General features: G+C 51.5%; 1 long non-coding RNA gene across 1 annotated transcript; it reads left to right on the top strand.

Annotated features, from left to right (window-relative positions):
• The first annotated feature begins 6130 nt into the window (after positions 1 to 6130).
• Positions 6131 to 7283, top strand: LOC132504069 (uncharacterized). The gene is made up of 3 exons (XR_009534719.1): positions 6131 to 6207; positions 6780 to 6932; positions 7115 to 7283. It is a non-coding gene; the product is annotated as an uncharacterized LOC132504069 (long non-coding RNA).
• Positions 7284 to 8712: the final 1429 nt, after the last annotated feature.

Below are 8712 nucleotides of genomic sequence, written 5' to 3' on the forward strand. Positions count from 1 at the left end.
TCCCAGGCCCTGGCCTGCCCCTGCCTCCCAGCCCAGATATGTCTGGCCTCATAAAGAAAGGGCTCCCACATCCCAGGAATCAGAGTTCTGTGTGACCTGGGTCACATGCACGTCAGAGATGAGGAAAGGTGCACAGCTCCACGAGCTGGGCAGTCTGCTGGTTAAGGACCTCCTGCGCCCCTGACAGCCTTGGTGGAACATGAAAGACCGTTGAGAGAGAGACTTAGGATCCTTCTCAACACAGCACCCTGGGGTCAGAGTTGGCCCACAAGGTGAAACGCCCGCCGTCCTGGCCTGGCCTGGCCTTGCCTTGTGCTTTGACTTCCCCCCAAACGGCTGCCGGCACTCCATGCCCTGTCCCATGCCCAACCCAGGCAACTGAGATGCTCTCCCCAGCCTGCTTCTTGGAGAACACACTGAGCAGTTATAGCACGACCTCCTAAAAAGGCACAAAGCTGCAAAAGCCCACCTGCCCTCGTCCTATCTCCACTTTACAGAGCCAGCTCCCGAGGGTGCATCTCCCCTCCTCTCTGTCCCACACCACTGAGCCAAGTGAAACAGCAACTTTCCCATCAGGCTCCTTTCAGAACCTCTGCCTCCCATCATGGAGGCCTGAGCTGGTCTGTTTCAAAGCTTCTGTCTTTGTTAGTGGAGTAACATCGACTTCAGCCTCTTGCTCTGCCCAGCTCCAACGTGAGGGGAACAGACGGGGCACCTGGCATGAGATATGCTGTTCTATGCCCTGCAGGCTCCCCCCTTCCCCTGCAATTTCACACACACACACACACACACACACACACACACACACACACACACACACACACACACACACACACACACACACACACACACACACACACACACACAGAGGTTTGGAACAAGAAGGGAAAGAGTCTGCCTTTTAGATCCCAGGCCTGCTCGATCACGGAGATAAGCGAAGCCTTGCTGGCCACTGGCCTCACCCCAGAACGCACGGCCACCTCAGGGCAGCCGGGAGGGCTGGGCTGACAGACACTGGGACAGCCCTGCCCTGGCCGCTTGCACAGCAGCTTTCAAACCAGATCAGCAGGCCGAGAGCTCTTTGTTCTTTCTGGCACCTGTTTAACTCGTGTTAAACCAGGGCCCTGGCGGCTCCCTCTCGGAAGGGAGAGGAGAAGGCTGCATTTCCTTTAAGTGAGCGGCGGCCTCACACCTTAGAATCGCAACTAGCCTGACGAGTCACGCTTCCTCCCTGCCAAGTCACCAGAACTCTGGGGCTCCCGCTGCCATCAGAGAACTCCAGGCTGAGGGGGACCCTGGGGCCAGGTCTGGAGGAGACCCCACTCTGCGCCCCCCTACTTCCAGGCAGGACCCGCCTATGAGCCTTCAAGGCAGCAAGGACTCATGTTCAAGGCTGACGTCTTGGGAATCCAGGGAAGGCGATTGCACCAACACCTAGGATGGGGCTGTGAACAGCAGGTGTTTCATTTGTTTGGGGCGCAAAGGGGCAGCCCAACCTGCTCTCACTCCACCAGCTGCTTTAACAAGCACCACAAACGGTAATTACCTTTTGCCAGGTGGACCAGTTGAGGAAACGGATGGCTTCCCCTGGAGCTGGGGTGCCTGCCAGCCCCAGGGTTCTTGGGACTATCCCTGAATGTCTTGCTCTGGCTTCTAATGCGCTAGACTTGTTATGTGAGTCACAGCCCAATTAAAGTAAAAGTGGAGGAGGAAAAACAAATGAAGGAAAAGACGGGATAACTACAGAGAGGATATAAGACAAGTAAGCATTTATATTACAGGATGCCTTCCTGTAAAAAACGCCAGCCCAGAATCTCAGCTTACGATACTTCAATTGTCTAGCACAGAGGCAACTGTAATCATTACAGAATGATAATTATTTTATTTTGCACCCCCCTCCAGATCCATCAGAAGTTTCCTTTTGGCCACTAGTGAATTTTCAACATTACTACATTGTCAGAAATCTGATTTACATACAACTGTTTCAGACCCCCTATATTGTATTAAAAGCAAGATATTCTTGGAATCTGAAGGTAGCTAAGCTTGGAAAACACCAAATGCTTTTGTAATTCTAGATAATAATAAGTGCCCATTTGGCATGAGAGAACATGAAATATAAACGTCAGCTCATCAAACGACTTCAAATGTCTTAAAAAGGAAAGAAAACAATGCATTCCAGGAGCGAAACGTGGTAACAAACCCGACTCAGAGAAGTCCTCAGTCGTTAGGCAGCTCCGTAGAGCATGAAGCCAATGGTGGCTGTGCTCCCAGGTTCCTCCTCGTTTGTAACTGGACAGGTTGGGGAGGCAAGGCTGGGTTCCTCCACAGTCCCCAGAGCTCACCACGGTTCACCAGTGCATTGATCTTATTTTTCAAGCAGGGTTAGCTTTGGCACAGGTCTGGGAAGAAGTACGTAGGGTCCTGGTGGACTTCCGTACCCCATGGCCCTCTCTCCCACACCTGACCCAAAGCTGGACCAGCCCACAGGCAAACTGTAAAAGTAGACAAAGGAATCTTCAGCTTCCTCCACCTGCCCACCCTAGTGTCTACCTCACTCCTTTCCTTCTTCTTGCAGGTCCCAGCCCAGCCCTATGTTCTCCTAAACCTTAGGTTTTAAGGGAAAATGTGACGGTCTTTCATCAAGATGTCAATGGCTGACCTCTGGCAGCTGAGCTATCGCCTCTCTGAGCAGCATCTGTGTTCTTGCTGGGTCATTTAATTGTTAATATATGACTCGGCCAAGGGATGCCCAAGTAGCTGGTAAAATATTATTTCTGGGCATGCCTACGAGGACGTTTTCGGAAGCATTTGAATTGGTAGAGTGAGTAGAGAGTTCCCTCTCTGATGTGTGTGGGCATCATCCAATCCACGGAGAGCCTGAATAGAACAAAAAGGCAGAGGAAAGAGGAACTCGCTCTGTCTGCTTGAGCTAGGATGTCCACCTTCTCCTGACTTTAGACATTAGCACTCCCTCAGACCTGGACCAGGACTTACCCACTAGCCCCCTGGTTCTCAGGCCTTCAGGTTTGGACTGGAACTACACTACTGGCTTTCCTGGGCCTCCAGCTTACAGAGGGCAGATTGTGGGACTTCTCCGGCTCCAGAATTGCATGAGCCAATCCCTCACAATAAATCTCCTTTGTATATCTGTCTATCTATATATACCCTATTTGTCCTGTTTCTCTGGAGAAGCCTGACTTAATACAAAGAGGAATATGGTCTAACTGGAATTTCAGGTGTCAGAAGGAACAGGAGGTATGGCGGAAGATGAGGGGTAGGGAGGAACATCACAGAGAAGCTCTGAAGTCACACTGAAGAGGTGTCACTGACGTGAGCCACACACAGGACGAGGCCAGGTACTACGGGGTAGACCAGTTGTTCAGGAGAAACCACCTTTGATAGGCTACTTAACCAGGGGACAAGGGTGACCCAGGTGCTGCCAGCTCTATCTGGTGTGGCCTCAGTAGTGCTCCATGCTGGGGGACAGGGGCTCTGTCTCCCAGAGGAGAAGATCTTCTCTACAAAGGGGCTTCATACACAGGGTTGAGGAAAGTATCTGGATACAGAAAATGGCATCAGCAGTCTGACTGGCCCCAGGTGTGTCCCTTCCTTTTCACCCCAGGAGAAACTCAGGTATTCTGGGCTTGTGCCATTTAAACACACAGGAGGGATGGCTCGTTGGTGACCTCATTACCGTCATTGCCCAGAGAACCAGTTACACCTGCTTACGGCCCACAGCCTGCTGACGCTGGGCTCGGATGCCAGGTCCAGGAAAAGCCTCAGTGAAACCCAGTTTCTGGGCACAAAATCCTCCCTTTACAGCTACATCAAGGGCTTAGAACTGTTTGTTCTTGGGTGGGGAAAGAATAAGGCTTTCTGTGCTCATTGAGAAATAGATGAGCCATGAGTCCAAATTGGTGTGAACTGTCTCCTTCACATGCTTCTCGAGCACCACCCACACAGTCGTGGGTAAAGCTGTGGGCCCCACGAGTCAGCACCCTGGAGCCTGAACACGGGGTTGGTCCACCTTAAGGCGAGGAGGCCAGCCTTTCCTCATCAGGCAGCCTTGGCTTCCAGCTGCCCTGGGGCTGGGGAGGCTGCATAGCATCCTGGGCAGAAGGGCAGCTAAGGGCTGGCTGTCAGCAGCCAATATGGCCTATTGGAGGCGGTCTGGGGATCCACCTGTGTCTATTACAGCCGGAAACACGGATTCCAATCTACTTGTGTTCCTTTGATGAGGTTTTTTTTCCAGACTGGTTTCTTCGTCCATCATCTTTACGGCTGTTTATTTATTCCTGCCTTTGCTTTCTTGATTATTTTTGCATGTCTGCTGTTCCAGGCTTCCGTTTCTCTCTCTTAGAGTGTGGTTGAATTCCCTGGGACATACTTCATTCCTTATCGGATCGCTTATGTCTCCCCTTCTGAGCTATAGTTTTGACGGGGGGTTTGCAGTCATAGCCACTTTCTGTATCTGGTCACTTGGCAGGGAAGAGACAGAGGAGGGTTTCTGTGGGGTTCCGAGCAGCCTTTGCTGGCAAGCTTTCTCTTCTGAGATGGTGTGAAATGTCCTAGGTTTCACACTACCTCATTATGAGTATTTCTAACTGCTGTGTGGATCCCTCAGGTCTTAGGGTCATTCCTCCAAATTCTGTGGAGTTCTGGAAAGGGGCTAAGATCCTGAGAGCCTGGGGGTGGAGGGGTGGGGTAAGAGCTTTTGTTCTCATGCAGTTTCCCTATCAATATTGTCAAACTGTTTCATTCACTAGAGAATGTTCCTGATTTTACTGATTAATCTTCCTTTTTATATTTTGCTTTCGGGGGATGTTTGCAGGGGGTGAAGCTGGAGTTAGGAGCTGCTTAGTATATCATGTTTCTTTCCTCAGGGACCACTTTTCAAAGTTTACAGTATGGGATTGTATTCTTTTCTGTGTCTGAGCACCGACAGTGGGGTTTGCGGCTGGACACGACCATGTTCTGTTGATCTCATTAAGCTCTGGGGAGTGAGAGAGTTGTGGTCTGACTTTATTCTTGGGAAATGCAGGTCCATGAAATTACAGACCAGCGTTCCACCGAGCAGGGTGTGGGCAGCAGAGAACAGAACAGGCCCCCAGGCTGTGGTGGCTCTGGGATGGTGGCCCCGGCGTCCTCCCCACAATACCTCTGACAGCCCTTAGTCCCCACCTGGAGACGGACGTCCTCTTGGCCACAACCAGAGCCAAGAAAACAGGGACCTGCTTTCAACTGAGCTGACATCTGAGAAAAAGAAAGCCTTTCGTTTCTGTTAGGAGCCTCTACCCTCAAAGCTAAGAGATGGTCTCTGTGGCCGGTACCTCAGCAGGACCTTGTCTAGGATCCACATTCTCCGATCCCTCTGCCTGGTCCTTCTCCAGGTGCACAGGAGTCCGTCTTCCTCCAAAGAGAATCTCTCCCCAAGTTTATAGCTCGCTCTAGTAGCCATTTTGGCAGTAGAAGATCAAAGTGTGAAAGGTGCCCTCAGGTCAATGGAACAACCATATGCCCGATGGCGAGGGGAGAGTGCTCCCTACATAGACAAAGCCTCCTCTCTGCACCCCCGTGTCCACCGTAGCTGACACAGGGACAGGGGTCACCTGGCCATCCCAGCCAGAGAGCTGCCCTCGGGTGGGGATGGGAGAGGCAAGGAGTATGGTAGGGCGCTTCCTCAAGAGTTACCAGCTTAAGAGACTTCCCTGGTGGTCCAGTGGTTAAGACTCCATGCTTCCCACGCAGGGGACACCGGTTCAATCCCTGGTAGGGGAACTAAGATCCCACTTGCCGCGGAGCCAAAAAAACTAAAAAATGTTTTTAAAAAGTCACCAGCTTTCAACTTTACAGTCTTTTAAAACCATTATTTCAAAAATCTGCTCCCTCTAACATTTGGCCTCCAGTGGCAAAGCCCAAACGCCCTGCCCTGATTTGGGCTTCACCTTATCCCAGGAAGGCTCCTGGTTGACTCCAAGCCCTTAGGTCAGTTCCAGCCTCTCCCGGCACCAGGTTCCCCCACCCCCATGGGCCGTGATCATGTATTTCCTTAACTTACACCCACACAGTGTGTGAAGTGGACCAGGGCACAGAGAAAACCAAGAAAGAATTTGCCAAACAGAGAGAAGATGAGGGTACCCAGAGCTAAGCGCTGCCAGCATCCTGCAGCCGGAGGACGCATCTGGCAAGAAGGAGAGCCACTATTTGGTAAACCCACCCACATGTCTGCCAGAGATGTTAGGAATTCCTCACCTGATTCCTGGCCACAGATGCTCCTGTAACAAGCGGTGATTCCCCTCCCTGGCAGTGCCATGGAGCTATCTGGCTCTGCCTGTGTGGTTTGTGGGGTCCAGGGTTTGGCACAGAGGGAGCAGGGGGAGGGGAAGGGTGCCCACTATTTTCCAGCACCCCGTCTCTGGCTTAACCAATAATAGTTGTTTTCTTTCAAACATCGAATTCCTGAATTGTAATTACATTTTTTGGAGAAGGGATCGCAGAAATAGAGATGTAAGGAATCTCCATGTTCAAAAGGACAGCCCAGAGCAGACCTACGGGGGCCAGTCCAGCCCTGGGTGACCAGTAAATAGCGCTCCAATCAGTGTGCACATACATATGGTCACATCCCTTCTACTTTTGCCATTAATACTCAGACTTTGTCTAACTGTCAGGAAACCCATTTATCTCCTTCATGGGGCTCTCCCTCTCCCTCCTCACCCCAAGAGGTCCACACCATCTGAGCAGAGAAAAACATCAAGTCTAAAATGTCTTTGCATCTGAAGGCCACCGAGCACCGCTGCTGGAAACCGTTCCTGCTTGATTCCACCAGCCATCTCCGTCCACCACCTGGCAAGAGCTGTGCACAAGAGGCTTGGCTCTTAGAGGTGGGGTCAGCCACTTCCTCGGGACTAAATCTAGCCCGGAGGGCCCCAAACGTGAGTCCCCCTGTGTATTGGTTTCCTAGCGCTGCCATAACAAATGACCACAAACTGGGTGGCTTAAAACAATGGAAATTACTCTCTCACAGTTTTGGAGGATGGAAGTGTGAAATCAAGGTGTTGGCAGATTGGTCTTTCTGGGGTTCTGAGGGTGAACCCTTTCCATGCCTCTCTCCTAGCTTCTGGGGGCCGCCAGCAATCCTTAGCTGACAGCTGCGTGATTCCGATCTCCACCTCCTTCACGCGGCCGTCTCTGTGTTTCGTCTCTGCTCTTCTGTCATTGGATTTATGGCCCACTTGGTTAATCTGGAATGTTTTCATCTCGAAATCCTTAACCTAATTACATCTGCAAAGATACTTTTTCTGAATAAGGTGATATTCACAGGTTCTGCTGGACATATCTTTTAGGGGAGCACCATTCAATCCAGGTGTATTAGTCAGCTCAGGTTGCCGTAACAAATACCAAGGACTTGGTGGCTGAAACAACAGACATTTATGTTCTCACAGTTCTGGAGGCTGGAAGTCCAAGATCAAGGTGTCAGCAAGGTTGGTTTCTCCAGAGGCCTCTCTCCTTGGCTTGCAGACAGCCGCCTTCTTACAGTGTCTTTGCGTGGTCCTTCCTCTGTGGGCATATCCCTGGTGTGTCTCTGTGTGTCCACATCACCTCTTCTTATACGGTCACCTGTCATGTTGGATGAGAGGCCCATCCGCTGACCTCATTTAACCTTAGTCCCCTCTGTAAAGGCCTTATCTCCAAATGCAGTCACCTTCTGAGTTTCGGGGTGTTAGGGCTTCAACATAGGAATTCTGAGGGGGCACAATTCAGCCCATAACAAGGAGGTGGTTTTTAGACACAGACATTGCTGAAGAAGAGAAAAAGCAAACATCTATTCTCTGGTGACTCGCCCCCTGCTCTGGTGCCCCATCCACCTCAGAGGACACAGGGCGTGTGGCTCTGTCCCAGGGCTACACTTGCCAGGCCCTGCCCAGCACGTCACTCACATTAATCAGGTACCGGCCTTTCCTTCCCTCTTCAGTGTCACCCCCTCTGATGCATTTGGGCAGGCGTGACAGCAGAAGGAGGTGGGTTGCCCGTGCGGGGTCCAGAGCCCCCTGTCTGACCACTGCCTCTCCAGCTGGGCATTCCTCCTGCTCTGCCAGGGCCACTCCTCACCCCACTGTCGACCACAACGCAGAGGAACCCGCGGCTGCAGTCCCTGCGGTGCGGTGGGGGGAGGAAAAACCCAGGAGACCCCACCTCTCTTGGTGGCCCCGTCCGTTACTCCAATCTGTAAAATCACCATATTGTTAAAAAAGTTCTGTCTGTTGGGGTACTTTTGGTGGCAAGTAAGAGCCAATCTAACTCAAAGTGGTTTTAACAGTAAGAACTTATTGGTTCGCATAAAAGAAAAGCCCAAATGTGGAGTGGGCCTCAGGCAGGGGTTGATCCAGCAGTTCAACAATGCCACCAAAAACCCATATTCCTTTCCATTTCTTGTCCCTGTTTGTCTTCCTGGTATTGGTTTCAACCAAGGGCTCTGTCCTCTTTGGTTACAAGATGGTCACGAGCAGCTCCTGGGATAAGCTGACTCCATCCCACAGAGCAAGAAGAGAATACCTTCCCCCAACTGGATCAGAGAGCCTAAGCATCCTTCTGATAGGGACCACATGCCCATCTCTGAACTAATCAGTGTGCCTGGGGGTAGGGTGGGACTACCTTAGAAAACAAGGACCCATTTCTGGAGCTGGAGCGGGGTGGTAGAACAGCCACTCCACC

The sequence above is a fragment of the Lagenorhynchus albirostris genome, chromosome 1 (assembly GCF_949774975.1).
Source record: "Lagenorhynchus albirostris chromosome 1, mLagAlb1.1, whole genome shotgun sequence".
Classification (NCBI taxonomy): domain Eukaryota; kingdom Metazoa; phylum Chordata; class Mammalia; order Artiodactyla; family Delphinidae; genus Lagenorhynchus; species Lagenorhynchus albirostris.